The sequence below is a fragment of the Equus caballus genome, chromosome 21, assembly GCF_041296265.1.
Source record: "Equus caballus isolate H_3958 breed thoroughbred chromosome 21, TB-T2T, whole genome shotgun sequence".
Classification (NCBI taxonomy): Eukaryota; Metazoa; Chordata; class Mammalia; order Perissodactyla; family Equidae; genus Equus; species Equus caballus.
In genome coordinates this window covers 27,343,606-27,360,270 of record NC_091704.1, presented here as the reverse complement: position 1 = coordinate 27,360,270, position 16,665 = coordinate 27,343,606, and the positions used below count along the sequence as shown (strand labels likewise).

Below are 16,665 nucleotides of genomic sequence, written 5' to 3'. Positions count from 1 at the left end.
ATATCCAATATCTACTCCTCAACTCATATTATGAGGCTAGCGTAACCTTGATACCAAAACCTGACAAAGTTATTAAAAGAAAAGAAATTTCAGGTCAGACTCTCTCGTGTGATAAATGCAAAAATCTTAAATAAAACATTAACAAATATTGACAGTAATATAGTACACCATGGGTAAGTTCAGTTTATCCCAGGAATGCAAGGTTAATTTAACATTCAAACTATCAATTCTTTGTAGCTAACCAGATTAATAGAATGAAAGAGAAATCTCTATCATCTTGATAGATTCAGAAAGAGCATTTGATAAAAATTTAACATCTAGGAATCTAATAACGAATATTTACAAAAAAATTTAAAACGCCACAGCAAACTTCACTTTTAATACTGTAATGTCGAAAACTTTTCCTTTGAGATTAGGAAAGAGAAAAAAATATTTGCCATCACCATTTCTATTCAACACTGTCCTGGAAGGCCCAGACAAAGGCCAAAGGCAAAGAAAAACAAACAAACAAACAAAAGATATAGGATTGGAAAATGATAAATAAAGATATCAACATTTCTAGATAATATGACTTTGTTATTCAAAACAATCTATAAAGTATTTGAACTAGTCAGGGAGTTTTGCAAGTTGGCTGCGTAGAAAAATCAATTGTATTTCTGGTACTAGCAACAGGATTAAAATTTACAAAACTACATTATTTTCAATAGCATCAAAAATGTCAAATATATAGAAATATACCTAACAAAACATGTATAAGACCAGCATTGTGGGCTATTTTTCTATCTTTGTGTCAATATTGACTGTCTTAATTATTACATTGTATAATAGGTATCAATATCTGACAGAGTACGTTTTCACTCCTCGTTCTTTTTCTTTAGAGCTCTATTGGCCATTCTTAGCTAATTATATTTCCACATAAATTTTAGAATAAGAATGTGAGTCTCCATTAAAAAAATAAAGACTGCTGGCATTTTGATTGTGATAACATTGACTTTATGGTGGAACTGACATTATGACTGACAGACATATATATAAAATCTTTCCATCCATGAGCATGGTATAGCCCTCCATTTATTCAGATTTCCTTTAATTTCTTTCAAAAATGTTTTCTAAATTTCTAATGTATGGCATCAGAAATCAGGAGAGTGTTTTCTTTGGGGGAATTAAGAGAGAATAGTTATTAGGAAAGAGCAGAAGGGGAAGGAGGAATTACGTTTTGCAGCTTATGTACCAGTTCTTGACGTGAGTTTCCTTTTTTAAAAATCAAGATAAGAAGAAGTAAGTCCCTCAAATGCCACTGAGATGGCCACAGCCCTCTTTCATGCATGGAAGGTGAACAGTCTAGCAGACCTTGAGGCAACCACTGGATAGCACTCTAGATCAGGGCCTTTCAAACTGCAGATTGTGTGTTTAGTGAGTTACAGACAGCCTTATTTTCAATCCAATAGAAATTATCAAAGTGTGTAGCGCGCAGTAAGATGAAGCGTTGTGTCATGATAGTTTTGCTTAAGCTATATACACACATAGCCACACATGAATATATGTATATGTATATGGAGATTGTGATGTAAAAGTCTGTTTCTTATTGTTGACTGCCGTCAAAAATATTTGAAAAATCATGCTCTGGAAACTATTTTCCAACAGAATTCCAAGTGTCAGTAAATGTTATAACACCTGGTACATACCATAGCATGAGTTTTGTAGCTATATCATTTTTGCTTTAGCTCAGATGTAAACCTTAGATTTGTGAATATTTGTGATGGAATAGAATTGAATTAGTTGATGGTGAACTGTAGGTTCTCAATGAGTGAGTTAATTGGGGAAGAAATTAACTATGAGGACAACAATATTCTCAATGAAAGTAACCAGAGTTCAGTGACAACTGAACTTTAGCTCAGTTTAGTAACAACTGAGCTTTAGCTCAAGGAGGATATTAGAGGCTCAAGGAGAGGATTAAAAGGGGCAGAAGGGGCTGCAGAGGCAGTGAGTGAAGATAAAGGACAGCTGTCTGAGGGGACATTTCTTCGTGTCTCCTCTTGGCTCCCATCTACTGGTCCCCTTCTGAAACCCATCCCTGAGCCATAGTCTTTTTTCCTTTTTACCTGCTTTGGTCTTCCAACTTCTCCCTCAGTGACTCAACAGTCACCCTGCCACCACATCTGGCTCTCCATCATTTCCCTCGAGAACCACCCTGGCAATGTCCTCTCCCAGGTCTCTGGTTCAGGACCACCGTCCCCTTTATGATGTCTCCCAGCCAACCTGAGCTGGCATTTAGGCAAAAAATATGAGAAGGAGAGCAGCTTTAACCCACACTCCTGGACTTCTACTGCCTCAACTAAAAGAAATCCTGTTGGTCAAACATCTCCATATGGCATAGCACTTAGTAAAAGAGATGAGAATTATAGCAAAAATAATGAAAATTTCACATTTATTGAGCATCTATTTTATGCCAGGCACTGTTCCAAGCATTTTACATGAATTAACTCATTTAATTTTCACAGTAACACTGAGGTACGTAATGTTATCCCCATTTTGCAGATGAGGAAAATGAGGCACAGAGTTTTTAAGTAACTGGCACATAGTCTCACAGCTAAACAGTTGTGGAGTCTATAGAAAGAAAAGAACTAAGAGCAAACTATGAAGCAACTAAGAAAGAAGAGAATATTGGATTATCTTCTTGCAAAGTGGAATTCTACGAGGGTAACTTTAATTTGCTTTAGTTAGAACTACAAGAGTTCACACAAACTCAAGGCAGATAGATGCTTGGACTCCGATTGCCTTTCTCTGTCAACTTTTGTGTGGCGTTTGTGGAAATGTCCAAGGTCAATCTCAGAGAGTTTTTTCCTTAAGAAAGTCACTGCTCTTGTAGCTTCCAAACTAGAGTCCTCGTAAGGAAATGTTGAAAAGTTTCTAGGGACTCACCAGGACACTAGTCCACAAGTCAAGCAGCGTTAGCATCTGCTGACTAAAACTCACCCTATTTACTGAGACATGTCAGTCCCCTGCCTTATTTTGGGAAACTCAGCAAAAAGGCTGGTAGACAGAAGGTACTTTGAAGATCAACAAAATTAGCCGTTTACCCATGCATCCAAAATCACTGGGGGGAAAAAATGTCATCAAAATCCCAAAGCCAGTGAAATACGCACTCCAGAATTGGAGCTCACATCAAATAGCTGGGCTAAACACTGATGAATAGATAATGGTTTCTCCACCAACCTTTTCAAGGAACTAACAAAATGGCTCAAAGTTGGGAAGACAGGAAGAAGACAGAGGGGTATGACTAGCTCTTCCTGGCAAATCTGAGGTACTTATTGAAAAAAGAGAGGGAACTTCCAGCCGGACATTTAAATTGTGCCTATGGGATGTATACTGTCCCATTAGAGCCCAGACCTAAATTTAGTAGTTCAAAAAGAACGAAGTCTCTACTTTTACCCATTTCCAAATGCCAGCTGAGAACTCATTTCTCAGACCCTTTTCATCCACAAGAAAGCCCTGAGAACTTTTAAAAAATTTAAGAACAAAAAGGTCAGAAAGTTAAAACGCACTACACAGTCTCTCCTCCTTCCTAAAATGGCCATTTGGTCAAAATCCACGATAATGTAAGAGTTAAAATTTTGCACTGTTTAAGAACAACCAGTTGACCTTTAAATACGCTGGTTTGAATCCAATCACCTTTCAACAAGTATGAAATCTGGCACAAGGCGGACTAACACACACCGATTATTTTCATAGTGTACATGACTGAGCTCACAGCGTCCTGCTTAGAAAAAAAAATAAACATTCACTTTCCAAAAGCCAGACTTAGAGGCTGAGTGTCTCTGTTGGTAGGATTGTCCCTTGGTAACTGTCTGAGACGGACTTTCCCTGAAAAAGCACAGCTCCTTAAAGAAAATAACTTTTTCATGTTGTTTAAATTCTGTTTTATGAAATTATTTCCCCCAACTTTTAGTACATAAAAAGTAAAAATAGCTGGAAAATAATTAATCACTACTCTCCGTGAAGAACTGTGCAGGCCATATATGTCAGAGAAAACTTGCTCTGCCCGGTGCAAGGGCGAAACGCTGAATCCTGCTTTGAGCAAATGCGTTAAAATGCAGAGATTCTGAACCGATTGTCGAGCGTCTACTCCCTAAAATGATTCTTTGCTTTTCTAAAGTGATTCCCATGAAGTTCTTTTAAGTGGTGATATTCCCTCATGTCCCCAAAACAGAATTCAGTTTACAAAAATTCTCTCACAGGCTTTTTAGAACACATGGCGTGTCTGTTTTGGTGTGATGTGCAGAGACAGGAGCCCTCTCTGGAGGACTGTGCCTTGCAGCCTGGCGGCCTCTGGTCAATTGCCAGACTACTTTCTTTAGCACTTCCTTTGTTCTCTGTCTCCAGGTCCCCTCTCTTCCCACCCCATTTCCCTCAGCCAGTTACATGGAATATAAACCCCACACCCGGACCATAATCGAGCCAGAGTGTGTTTTTTCTTTGTTTAATCCCTTGCTCTAGGACGGAGACTTCCGAGATTCCTTCCAAATCTCAAAATCCTCCTCTCTCAGCATCTTGCTCCAGTGAGAGACTTCTACCAGCCGTGACCATGTTTGCCAGCCCATCCTTGCCACAATATTGGTTTTCCTCATTCACTCCCTGTCATGTGTGAGTGAGTCCAGAAAGACAACAGCAGGATCTCATAGCAACGTGGGCAGCAGCCCGGGGCCAGCACCCAGATTATCACCCTCCTTGCCACTTCTGCTTTGGGTATAAAGAGGGAGGGGCTTGACTCAGGAAGAAAGGGCACCGCCTGGCTTAGATTTTGCTCACAGAGAGCATCAGGAAAACGTCTGCCAGCCCGAGGCCCTGGCACATAAGGTCCCTTGAAGTTAACTGTCAGGACAATTTGGTTACATGTATATTCCTGAGGATTCCTCTGAAACGAAAGGAACCCTCTTAGAGCCCTGGCCAAATGGGGTCATTCCACAGATGTGCCAGGTGAAACGGGCAGCCAAGCCTTCCACGGGCCTCATTCGCTGCCCCTGTCCTAATTCTCACTCATTCCTGAGAAGCAGAGGTCCCTCCCCAGCTTCTTCTAAGCAGCCATTAACTCCAAGCCCTTTCTCCTACCCCTGGGATTTATTTGATGTTAAAGTCCAGATACTCATCATCGACCCCATCTCACAACTGATTTCCCACCGTCCATTTGTCTTGCCAGGATCTGGGGAGCCGGGGAAATGCAAGTGTTACCATCCTCAGTTCAACAACCAACAGAAAAACTCATGTCACCTAAGTACAAGGTGTGAACTACTGCCAGACCCGCACCTGACTTTTTAGTTATTCTCCTTGCATGCAGTGAATGACTCTCTTGGTCACATCGTCCTAAAGTCTGTGACACAAAAGGAGACCTATACGCTTGAAGAATTGCACAGCGATATATTTACTTAGCATTCTTTATTTCGCTAATCAGGGTACACAATTCTATAGTAGATGAGGTCTGTTCAGGCTTCTCAGCCCAGCCACCACTTCCCTTCCTCTCTGTCAGCATCCTGCACCCTACAATCTCCACCAGAAGAGCGATGTGGGATTGGGAAAAAGAAAGCACAAGAGACCTGAAGACAGAAGGCTGAGGATTCAGTCTCAGCATTGTGATTAACTGAGTGATTCTGGCCAAGTCACTACAATTCACTGAAACCTCTCCCCTTCTGTAAAGTGGGGATGACAATATCCACCTCACAGGATGCAATGAAGGAAGCAATAAGATAATGAAAGTGAACATAATGTTTCATTACAAAGAAAGAAAGAGGGAAAGAGGAGAGAGGAAGGGAGGCGAAACTGAAGAGACCTTCCTCCCTCACCCTTTCACACTAGCAGGTAAAGTAAAATGTTCAGACAGGAAACCTAAAGTAGATAATCCAAAATACAGTATTCTTAGGAACTGTCAATGGCAGAAGCCACTGCAATCTCCAAATCTGGTCAAGAGCTCATTCTGAGCACCATGTTTTGAACCCCCGAGTGCCTGGAACACTGCACTGAACCTCTGGGACTGACCTGCAGGAAAAGACCAAAAGCTTCCTCGTTTCACTCCCTTAGTATAAAGACAGGAGCAGCTGAAGGACACACCTCAAGAGCAGGGTGAGACAGACACCCCAGACCGTGTACTTACTTTATCCCCATGACAGATCAACTTCAGGAGAAAATTCCAGCTTTGTGCTTGCTGCTTGGTCCCACTCAGATGGGAAGTTCTGCTCAGAGGCCCGAAATAGAAACCAGGAAGTCAACAGAACTGATTTCCCTAACTCCCCAAATGCAAATCACTGCCCTCAGTATGGATGAGAATTACGGCGAGGTGTAAACCTCCTTCTTGAAAGGAGGCCACATGCTGACTGTGTACAGAAAACATCCTACTCCAGGGAAGAGAAGAGCCATCCATCGGCTTCCTTCCGTAATAAAGAGGAAAGCAGAGCTGAATTGACAGTGAAGCTGAGGCTACCCAGGTGTTCGCATCAGAACCAAACTGCCACTAGGAATAATCAAGTGCCCCACTTTGATGCTCAGACACTATTCTCTGAGCTGGTTCCTCTAAAGACACTTTTCTTGAAGGGAGCATTTACTAAAGCAGCTCCCCTCCCAACTTCCTCATTACCACTTATGATAGCAACATTTTCCTAGAGTCCTGTGTTTGAAACTTGCAAGTTGAAACACATAGCTCCACCCCCGTACGTGCCCCTTTAGTCAGTTTCTACTCTATGCTACCATTTCCGTCTCGTGTGCATCAGGCACAAATTCAGCCAGTTCTCCTATCACAGCTCGACTCCAGCTTGCCACACCTTGCCACTTCCTCAGCCCCTCTGGTCTGGATCCTTAGCACCCTAGTATTCCTGCCTGCTCTCTTTCACAAGACTGCCAGATGAATATTCCCAGCATACTGATGGTTCACATTATGCCCCTGCTCCAAGGTCTGCTGCAGCTCCCTAGTACCTACTGACCAAATCAAAATAGCTCACTAGTGATCTCGCCACAGCTTAGGCAGCAGGTTGTAGGAAAAAGTGCCTGAGCCTGGGTGCCAGATGGATTGGGTAAGAATCCATCTTAGGTAAGCTTTATCACTAAGTGGCTATGTGAATCTGAGCAAATTATGAAACCTCTCTGCACTTCAGTTTCCTCATTTGCGGAATGAAGATAATAACACCTACCTACATAGTGATTAAGGATTAAATGGGATAACACGTACAAAGCAGTTCTAGTGGGTTTCAATAAGAAGAGTAATTAATGCTTACGGAGTGCTTACTCCATTCCAGGCTCTGTTCTGAGGGTTGTACATGTGTTTACCCAGGTGTTATTATTATCCTCGTTTTGCAGAAGAGGAAATTGAGGCAAGAGAAAGTGAAGTCACTGAAACCACATAACAAATCAGTAGAAGAGCCAGCGTTTGAACTCGAGCGGTCTGACTTCAGAGCCGGCACAGCCTGGCTTTCCTGCCTCCTGTGCAGGCTACTTCCCCCTCCCTCCGGCTTTTACTGGCTAACACAGCCCACATGTCCACCCCAGACCTCCCCATCCACCCAGACTTCGCTCCACATTCCAGCCTTCCCTGATGGATGCCATGCTGCATTTTCTCTCCAATCTCACCTGACATCTTGAAAGGAGCAGTTACCGTATTTTCTCTACACCCAAGTATAGTAATCTCTCTACTCTTTACCTTGCCTTCATTTGTACATCAGCTTGTGGTTCTTCTCCAGTTCTTTCTGTAATCTTTTCCTAGAAACTACATCAGAAAAATAGAATACATTCTCAAATTCCAGCATGTTCCAAGAAAAATCATGTTATTTCCACCAACATCGCAGCTGCCATTACCAAGCTAAATCTCCTGACTTCCATTCAACTTACCCAGCAAACCTTTACCGAGCATCTGCCATCATCGTCTCAGGAGATGAAGATTCCACTGGCCCTGTCCTCTAGGAGCTCACTGTCTAATGAGGAGATCAATGTTTACGTAGAAAATTTTAATATGTTGTGCTAAGTATGAAATGCATGCTGTTAATGGCATCTCCATCTTTGGCTCTTCTGACCTGCATTTCCCATGTTGTGTCATTTACTAAGGCTGTCACACTGCCCTTTCCTTTTCGTCTCTGCTGCCACCCCATGGTTCACTTGCTCCCTGCCTTGTTCCTGAACTCTTGCTATCACCTCGCAACTTATCTCACTGTCTCATTCTCCTGCCCCTTAAAACCAGCCCACCTCCTGCTGCCAAATGACCTATGCTGTCACTCTCATACTCAAAAACCAGAGGTTGGTGAACCAAGTGCAAAGCTCTGAACAGGCAAAGCTGCCTGGGAATTTACCTGACTTTCTCTCCTTGCTTTGCTCCATTCCCTCCACACACATGCACTTCAGCTCACACACCACACCTAAGAGAGACTTCTTTCAGTTTCCAAAAATGATTCACCTTCCTGTTTCCTATTGTCCCTTTGCACACCCTGCCCTCCCACCCTATCAGCTCATTTTTATCTCTGAAATTCAGATGTTCCTCCAAGGTTCAGGTCAAGTCACCTCCTCCCTGAAGCCTTCTCTCATTCTCCCACAATGTGTGATAGCTCCCTTCTCTGATTTGCTCTAGTCATGCATTGGTATCTCCTTTAGGGCACTTTCATTCTTTCTTGCACTACAGTCATTTGTATGTTTTATCTTATGGTTTCTGTATCTTTAGGACAGTCCTGTGTCTTTATCATCTTTGTTCAATACAGCACCTAACAGATTGCCTTGAGCATAAAATGTGCTGAATAAATAATGAATATGCTCTTTATTTTTTGTATGTGATACAGTAGGAGAAACATCTCACGGGGACCCAAGAAGAAACCCAAGTTTTTCTTTTTTATTATCATCTAATCATTTAGCCAACAAATCTTTTTTCATCCCTAGGCAATATGTTACGCACCAAGGGTACAAGTATAAAGACACAAAGGCCTGCACTCAATAAATGAACATTCTCTATCAGATAATACAAATAAACAATACAAATAAAAGGATAAGATTCATGCAAAATAATATCACAAAATTTGCAAAATTGCAAAATTATGGCATTTCTACCACCAACTAGATGTGTGATCTTGCACAAATCAAGTGCTGATAAACATACAATGAAAACTCAAAGGCAGGTTATGAATTTATGATTCTAACCACTGTATGGCCTGCTTTGCTAATGGATGTCACTTCTGTCTTAATGCCAATATATTTGCAAAAATTTTTAATGCTAACTCTAGAGAAATCGAGTAAGCAGCAACTAAAGAAAGGTAAAAACAGCAGCTGAAATTGATATTTAGACAATGAAAAGAATGCATTATACGTGCTTCACCAGCATCATTAGGTGAATAAACCAGTGAAATTCAAGGTTGTGAAATGCTGGGTACATGTATTTGGGCTCCTCCATCAGCATGTGCCTGAGGCCTACCGTGAGATGCCCGCCTCTGCCAAATCCCCAAAATGGAAATTAGATCACCCTCCGAGGTCCATGATTTAAACTATTTAAAAATTAATAATCACAATTGACATATATTTTGTCCCCTTAAAGAGCAGTAATGGCCCCAAGATAAGTAGAATTTGCCTTATATAGATGGTCCCTAACTTAGAATGGTTCAACTTACAATTTGTCGACTTCACGATGGTGCAAAAGCAATACGTATTCAGTAGAAACCGTACTTCGAATTTTGAATTTTGGTCTTTTCTTGGGCTAGCAATATGCGGTAGGATGGTCTCTTGTGATGCTGAGCAGTGGCAGCGAACCACAGCTCCCGGTCAGCCATGGATCACGAGGATGAACAACTGATACGCTAACAACCATTCTGTACTCCTACAACCATTCTGTTTTTCCCTTTCCATACAGTTTTCAATAACTTACATGACATATTCAACACTTTATTATAAAATAGGCTTTGTGTTAGATGATTTTGCCCAACTGTAGGCTAATGTAAGTGTTCTAAGCACGTTAGATTGAGCAGGTTAGATGTATTAAACGGATTTTCAACTTATGATATTTTCAACTTATAATGGGTTTATCAGGACCTAACCCCACCGTAAGTCAAGGAAGATCTATAATACAATTGAAAACACATCTTTTTAAAAAACGACTCAGCAACAAATGTGGTTATCGCTCATATAATCAAAGGAAAGTGAGACCCTAAGGGAAATGTGGATAGTGCTCACCCAAGCTCTCTCCAGGTGAAGAGGAGTCTTCACCAGCAGATTTTGAGTTTAACATCTCTTGGCCAAGGCTATCCCCAAAATAGAGGTGAATGCCCACTTTACCCCAGCATAGAACATACAGGTCATTTAATGGACTCCTCTAGCTCTGATTCTGTGCTCATCAAGCCCGGGTAACGCTTGATTTGCTATAAAGTTTATCTGTTGGAATAGAATATAATGGTAAAGCTGATGAGTATTTTGGTTTCTGGGACAGTTGTCTTTTTCACTGGAAATTATTATGTCATTCTCTCACTGACACATCAGCCTCATTAGGTCACTAATATGAGTCCCCACTAAGAAGCAGATGCCCTCTCAGTAGGCTCACCAAGTCAAGGTTCTGGACCGGAAAGGCTGAGTTCTAAATCTCAGACCTTGGAAAAATCTGCAGCAAAAGCATCCTGCAGGAGCTCCAGAAAGACAACTGGATGCCCTTCTCTTAGAGACTTACTTCCCCATCACACGTGCCATGTACCTTTTCTCCACACTCTTCTAGTTGGTACTTAAATTAGGTAACAACCAGGTTTCCTTTTCCTTGAGCACCATGGAGCCTAGCTGGGAACAATGCTCCAGCGGGCATGAGAGATGCTCTCCCCTGGGCTCCCATATTCCGCACTAGTATGTACCACTCGGGATTGGAAATGCATGATGCAAGTCAGCCTCCCCACCATGATGTGGGCAAGGACTTCTTTTTGCTCATCTCTGTATCCGCGCACCTAGTGCCTGGCCCATCAAAGGTATTCAATAGATGCTGGGGAATGAGGCAATCAGTGAGTATCATCAAGAACTTACCGAAGATTTACAGATGCTAAATGTAGAACTACAAATGGTGTCATTCCTATTCTCAAGAAAAATCAATGAAAAACTTAAGACTTAAACTATGAACCATGATTTGCTCTTAGGTATGGGTCATTATCAAAGAAAAACTCAACAACAAAGAAGTAATTTCTTCTTTGTTTTTGTTTTTGTTTTTTTTTTGTTTTTTTTTTTTTGAGGAAGATTAACCCTGGATTAACATCTGCCACCAATCCTCCTCTTTTTGCTGAGGAAGACCGGTCCTGAGCTAACATCTGTGCCCATCTTCCTCTATTTTATGTGGGATGCCTACCACAGCATGGCTTACCAAGTGGTACCATGTCTGCACCCAGGATCCGAACCGGCGAACCCCGGGCCACCGAAGTGGAACGTGCACACTGAACTGCTGCACCACCTGGTCGGCCCTCAAGAAGTAATTTCAAAACAACAAATTCTCTTTTTCCATTTCTCTGGGAAAGGGCACTCTGGTCCACAGCCAAAATTCCTGACGGCCCCTTCTTTTCATATGGTTACTTCACATCACACAAGCTCTCTCATGTACCTCTCTTCTTTAGATCCTCCTGCCAAAATGACTCTCCCAGATCTAGTGCTCAGACCTCACTCCTTCTATCTCTCTACCTTTTCCCTTGACTCTGTATCACAAAAGCCCAAAAGAACTGGTCTGGCAACATCAAACCTTGCTTGAAATGTAAAGAAGGAAAACAAATGAATGAGCAAAACCAGAATCATTCTTCACAGGCGGTGAAAGAAGAACACTTTTTAAACACTTTTTAAATAAAGAACATTTCAAATGTTGGCCGGTCATATATAGATACAATTTAAAGGTGCCAAAATAAATAGGAAATAGTGCAAAGAGTTTAAATTTTTTAAGCATCTCCAATGTTTAAAAGACTTGTGACACTCAATCACAAAATATTTATTGAGCACCTACTATAAGAATTGTTATGGAGGGACCGGCCCGGTGGCGCAGTGGTTAAGTTCACACGTTCTGCTTCTCGGTGGCCCCGGGGTTCACCAGTTCAGATCCCGGGTGCGGACATGGCACTGATTGGTAAGCCATGCTGTGGTAGGTGTCCCACATATAAAGTAGAGGAAGATGGGCATGGATGTTAGCTCAGGGCCAGTCTTCCTCAGCAAAAAAGAGGAGGACTGGCAGTAGTTAGCTCAGGGCTAATGTTCCTCAAAAGAAAAAAACAAAAAGAAGTGTTATGGAAAGGATATTGTGTCAGAGGTACCCAAGACCCCTCTGACATTTGGACATTAACTAGAACTCACAGAATGCAGCTTATTGTTGTCCTTACAGCTAAGATTTCTCAACATCAATGTAGTAAGGATACACAGCCAGATTGTAAGGAGAAAAGACACAGGGAGAGTCTGGAAGATCCCATATACAGACATCCTTATCCTCTCTCCCTCTGCTGAGAGGTCACACAGGGAACATGTCCCCCAGAAACCAAAACACAGCAACACTTGTGCAATGATTCAGCCTAGGGAAGCTCTTAGAGACTCATGCATGAGGTTTTGATTCGGGGCTGGTCATGTAGGCACTCTCTGCCTACCACACAAAAAAATTCCAGGGGTCAGCCCGGTGGCATAGTGGTTAAGTTTGCATGTTCTGCTTCAGTAGCCCGAGGTTTACCGGTTCAGATCCTGGGCGCAGACCTGCACACCGTTCATCAGGCCATGCTGTGGCGGCATCCAACATAGAAGAACTAGAGGGACTTACAACTAGGATATACAACTATGTACTGGGGCTTTGGGGAGAAAAATAAAAAAGAGGACAATTGGCAACAGATGTTAGCTCAGGGCCAAACAAAAAAAATTCTTCGAGACTCCCAGAAGGGAAGGATAAACTGTACTGTCTGCACAAAACTCGAGGCACAATGAAGCAATGAAGCACACTTATCAGTTAACTGTTAACTGACAGCACTCTGAGAACCAAATTCCTCGTGCCAGCCAAAGGCCAACCTGCAGGCAGGCCTGCCGAAGGGGAGCAGTCTCAGGCCTGCTATTTTATATCTTTTCTGCAAAGACACAAAGACCAAGTTCTCGCCCTTGAGGCAATTAACATTTAGAGAAATAGGATTTATACATAAAACATGCGCTGCAGACAGTAGATGCAGAGTGCTGGATAACACCAAAGCAACACCTCCCACAATGTCCTCTAGACTACCTTTCAGAATCACCAGGGTGCTTGTCAACCCAGTGGCTGCAACTCAAAGCATCCTAAGCAGTAGAAGAATGGAGCGTCAGTCAAAACCACAGGTTCATGTGAGATTATAGAAGAGTAGATACCATAATGAGAAATTTGAATTTGATAGCCACGGGAAACCACTGAAGGTTTTCTTTTTTCTTCACCAGCTAATAATAAGATCAAAACAGCATTGTTTGAAGATGAATCTGATCAACTTATGTAGAACAGATTGGAAGGGGCAAAGAGAGTAGGCCAAGAAACCAGAACCTCAAAAGGAAAGAAACTGATCGTAACTAACATCCAGGGGCTGCTCACTAGGAGTTAGCTACCGTCCAAAGTGCTTCACAGGAGTTCTCATGTCTAAAGTAGGTGCTATTGTCCCCATTTTAGAGATGAGCTTGCCCAATGTCACGGAACAAATTCAAACCTGGATAGTGTGATCCAGAGCTCATGTACTCACTTGCTATCCAGCACACTCGTGTAACAGAAAATCAGGACAATAGAGAAGGAAGGAGTGGTGAGCTAGTGTCCACAGCAAGGGACAGGAAGTCATCGTGGGTCATTCCTATACTTATCTTGTCCTTTCCTCCCTTTGGGCACTTTATTTTAAGATACCCCTTCCAAAAGTGGTAGAAGATTGAAAGAGAGAACTAAAATCAGAATTGTCACATTTTTCTGAATGAGATCAGAGAGATGAAGGATAAATAGGATGTCACAGCTTCTCCTGGACCCAGAGAGATAGTAAGACACAAAGAGCAATGCTGCATTTCGATTTAACAAAGGAGCGGGCAACTGGTGGCACTGTTTTATCTTTAGTATTTCAGAGAAATTGACACGATTACAATCCTTCTTCTCATTTATTTCCCTTTGATATAATACAACCCAAAAATTACTTAATAACTGAGCTGCCCTCAGGACTGTCATTTTTAAGACATCTAAAATTAGCATTTACTCCAGAATCATCACCAGTCTCATCGTCAGGATACATTTATTGATCACTTGGTTGCATAAAAAGCTTTGGAGCAGTGTTACTGGACTAAGACACTGATCCCAAGGGCTTTAGAGGACACAGCACAGTAATTTGCTTGATCAATAAATATCTATCTTGGTTCTTCATAAAACCCAGACTTAAGCAAAAAGACATGACAAGCCACTATTTACAGGGAGTTAATCTGTTGCCTCTATTGGCATTAAGCAGGAGGCCAAAGGTCATTAAAACAAGTTAAAATTAATGTGCCAAAATAACTCAGTCCTTTGATACTGATCGTATCATGTTGGAAATGATTCTAAAATCTTTATTAGCCATTAACATAACTTCTAAGTGAGCTGTCTGTCTCTCTCCTGTTCAGAATCCCTATTAGCCAATTCAAGCACTCAGAAGCACGGCCAAGAAATGACTAAACCTTCAAAACCTTTGATGTTACCCCAATGGCGTGTGGGATGTACCTGCTATTGGGGAAAATTCACTCTGATTCAGGAAATAGTCTCAGTTACAGCTTGCTTGAGAATTCTTTTCCCCTAAGAGGTAATGCCAGTAAGAAGTTATTTGCTCACTTATTGCACTCTGACACGGCATAAAACAACGAAAGGAGACACGACTTGCCTTCCAGGAGTCTCATCAGAAAGATGGGACAGACGCAGACAAAAGCAATATGAATACACACAGGTAAATCTTTATGAACAGTGGTGAAAACATGGGTCATGGAAGTCGAACGGTCTCAGTTTGAACCCTGGCTCCACTAGTCACCATCACAAGCAAGTTTTATAATTCTTAGTCTCAGTTTCCCCTTCTGAAAACTGGGTTAATAATAACACCCACCTCATAGGTGGTTGTGAAGAGTTAGTAAAATAATGAACACAGAATGCTTAACATATAAAAGGAGTTCAACGAATGCTAACTACTATTATTATCATGAAATTATTTTTGTTTTTACTACTACTCCTACACCATGGCTTCTCTCATCTATCTTTTGCCCCATACCTTAAAGATTAGGAGGCTCCCGGGCTGCACGAAGCGGTCCAGTCCAGATGGAATAATTCCTCTCAGGCAGGGAAGCCAGGAGGCTCAGGGTTTGTCAGAAATGTCAAAGAAGAATATTACAGATAGAGGAGATGGCTGGAGAGGGGAGCAAGCATAGCCTGGATAAAGCAGATAAGTAAGTTTGCTCTAAACGCTTCCTGAGCTGAGGACGGGCACATGTTCACAGGTCATATGATTTTCAGAGCCAGAAAGTGCCTTAGAAATCCTTAAGTCACTCAAAAAAAAAAAACAAAACACAGCTTTTTGGATAGCCACAAAAATCTTATGCCTTCCTCTAGTGTTATTTGAAATTTTGAAATAAATTCAATATCAAGAAGAAAAAAAGATGGATGCAACAGTAACTTTGAAACAGAATTTTATTTTTGATCTCGAAAGATACATATTTCTTCCTTGAATCACGTGGCAACAATGTGAGCACTGAAGCTGCTTGCTCTCCACTCGCTTTCATTCCTAAGTAATGGGAAAACCAGAGCCCAAAGCAGGTTACTCTCAATGTCAAGTGTAGCTGCTGCTTTATTTTCAAATGTCCCAGGACACCTTCCCCCCGACTCTGATACACCCTATATGAGGCCAGGACCCCAGTGACTCCATTTTACAGACAAAGGGACCATGAGACTCAAGTGACTGGCTCTTAGCCACCCAGCTAGTTGGCGAAGGAAAGAAACAGGAAGCCTGCTGATGGAGAGGAAGATTCGAAGCAGGAAACAGAAATGACAGCGAGGGCTTAGAATAACTTGCTGAGGGAAATCAAATGATGTGGGCAGCTACTTAGATCTGAGCAAGAAAGAGACTTGAGCAAAATGATTTTTTTAGCAAAAGCGTTCTTGCCGCTGTACACAGAGCACAATAAATTAACCATGTCAGATTCCTTATCTCAGCACCTTTAGCTACTAGAACCTAAAATGAAATATCAACAAAATATAAAGGCAAAATCCAGTTGTAATTTGTTTTCATTTGAGAATATTTTCTATTTATAATCAGTGCTTAACCCATTTTAGGAATGAAGTAAAAATGAGAATTTTTTTCTCAGTTGGTTATAACAAACTTAAAGGTTCAGTGGCTAAAAAACAATCTGTTTTCTTTTTTTGAAAAGAAAGACAGAAAGTGACAAACAGAGCATGCAGGAGCTTGGACTTTTTAGAGGTCAAAGGTCGAATGTTAGCCCTGCTTCCATTAGAGATGTTCTCTTGCTCTGGCTACTTGAAGACACTCCGAGTCCTCCTCAGCTGAGATTTTCAATTCAAGGACCTGGAGGCAGGGCATCTTCCCAGGAGAGTCCTCATGTTTGAACTCTTCCTCCCTTCCCAGTACAACTGTGCGCACATTGACCTAGATAGACGTGTGTTCTTGGTAGATTCCCAGCAAATGTTTGTTGATGACTCTGGCTTTCAGGACA

The 16,665-nt window shown here is 41.7% G+C and overlaps 1 protein-coding gene across 5 annotated transcripts in view; it reads right to left on the bottom strand.

The window, feature by feature from the left end:
• The window catches only part of PDE4D (phosphodiesterase 4D), a 1,371,041-nt gene extending 1,355,610 nt beyond the window's left edge, over positions 1 to 15,431 (bottom strand). For 2 of the 5 annotated variants that reach the window (XM_023625252.2, XM_070245836.1), the window contains exon 1: positions 15,210 to 15,397. The gene's annotated coding sequence lies outside the window, so the exon portion shown is untranslated. Of the gene's footprint in view, positions 1 to 6,145; positions 6,229 to 15,209 lie in introns of those variants that run through there. The other 3 variants (XM_070245831.1, XM_070245829.1, XM_023625254.2) reach the window with 3 other exon arrangements.
• Between the last annotated feature and the right edge of the window lie 1,234 nt (positions 15,432 to 16,665).